The 1,720-nt window shown below is 47.7% G+C and overlaps 1 pseudogene; it reads left to right on the top strand.

The window, feature by feature from the left end:
• On the top strand, positions 1 to 1,011 carry LOC110126802 (small ribosomal subunit protein mS26 pseudogene; annotated as a pseudogene).
• Positions 1,012 to 1,720: the final 709 nt, after the last annotated feature.

The raw sequence follows: 1,720 nt of genomic DNA, 5'->3' as shown, positions 1-1,720 counted from the left end.
AGGCACAAACTCTAAATGTCCAGATTAAGAAATTGTCATAAAGTGGGCGGCGCGCGGCCCTTAGGCCGCCCTCCAGCCCATTTTCTGCTCCTCGCGCGCGGCCGAAAAACCCGCCACGACCCGCCGGCCAAGTCCAAGATCGGGCGCGTGGCGACCCCTCCCGCCGTGGATCCTGCGGAATTCTTCGTGCTGACGGAGCGTTACCGGCAGTACCGCCAGACGGTGCGCGCCCTCAGGCAGGAGTTCGTGACCGAGGTACGCAGGAAAGCGCACGAGGCCCGGGCTGGTGTCCTGGCAGAGCGCAAGGCGCTGCAGGAGGCCGCTGAGCACCGCGAGCTGATGGCCTGGAACCAGGCGGAGAACCAGCGGCTGCATGAGCTGCGGATGGCCAGGCTGCGGCAGGAGGCACGGGAGCAGGAGCGGCGGCAAGCGGAGGAGGCGGCCCGGGAAGCCCGAGAGGCGGAGGCCTGGGCCCAGCTCAAGGAGCGGGAAGTGCTGCAGCTGCAGGAGGACGCAAAAAACTTCATCACCCGAGAGAATCTGGAGGCACGGGTGGAAGAAGCTTTGGATTCCCCCAAGAGCTACAATTGGGCTATCACCAGAGAGGGGCTGGTGGTCAAGCCACAGCACAAGGGCTCCTGAGGTCCCAGTGAGGACAATACCCACCCAGGGACCATGGAAGTAAAGGGGTTGGGTCTGATCTGAAATAAAGCAGTTGGTGTTTCTGATGAAGGAAAAGGTTCTACCTATTCCAGTGCAGCCTTCACTTTGGGGCCTCAGCTCCTGCCACTTGGTCAGAAACTCCACACATGCAGTGCTGTATTCTACACCCATGTGCAACTCTCAGTAAAGCACCAGACCTGAGAAGTTTCTGTCTCACAGAGAAGCTTAGTCCCCTCAACAGCCAGGTTGTCTCCTGAGTATCCTCGGGATCAGTGGTTGGCATTTTGCAGTCCTTGGACAAAATCTGGCCTATTGCTTGTTTTTGTGAATAAAATATATTGAAACACACACACACACACACACAAAGAAATTTTCATAAAGTGAACACATTCCTAACATGACACCAAAAACAAAAAAAGAAAAATTTTGATAAATTGCATTAACATTTTGTTCTAATACCCTGTTTAGAGGATTAAAAGGCAAACTAAAGACTGGGAGAAAATATTTGCAAACCACAAATCTGACAAAGGACTCATATCTAGAATATATAAAGAACTATCAAAACTCAACATTAAAACACATGTAAAAAAAATCAGATGTCACTGAAGAGGATATATAGATGGCAAATAAGCATGTGAAAAGATGTCTAATGTCATTAGCCATTAGGGAAATGCAAATTGTGCCTATGTTGGGACATCTCTACACACCTATTAGAACAGCTAAAATAAAAAAATAATGAAAATGCCAAATGCTGACAAAACTGAGAAACTAATTCTGTCATACATTCCCGGTGGGAATGTAAAAAGATACAGCCACTCTGGTAAACAGCTTTTCAGTTTCCTAAAAAACTTATCACATGACCCAGGAATTTGACTCCTGAACATTTACACTAATGAAATGAAAATGTCTGCACAAAAACTTGTACACATATGTTCATAACAGCTTTATTTATTATTTAATAACCAAACACTGGAAATGAACTTTTGATATACACAACTTGTATGGGCCTTAAGGTCATTATGTTGAGGAAAAGCCAGTCATGTGTTGTATGTCAGAG

The sequence above is a fragment of the Odocoileus virginianus genome, unplaced genomic scaffold (assembly GCF_023699985.2).
Source record: "Odocoileus virginianus isolate 20LAN1187 ecotype Illinois unplaced genomic scaffold, Ovbor_1.2 Unplaced_Scaffold_14, whole genome shotgun sequence".
In the NCBI taxonomy this organism is placed as follows: domain Eukaryota; kingdom Metazoa; phylum Chordata; class Mammalia; order Artiodactyla; family Cervidae; genus Odocoileus; species Odocoileus virginianus.
This window is presented reverse-complemented; position numbering and strand designations above follow the sequence as displayed.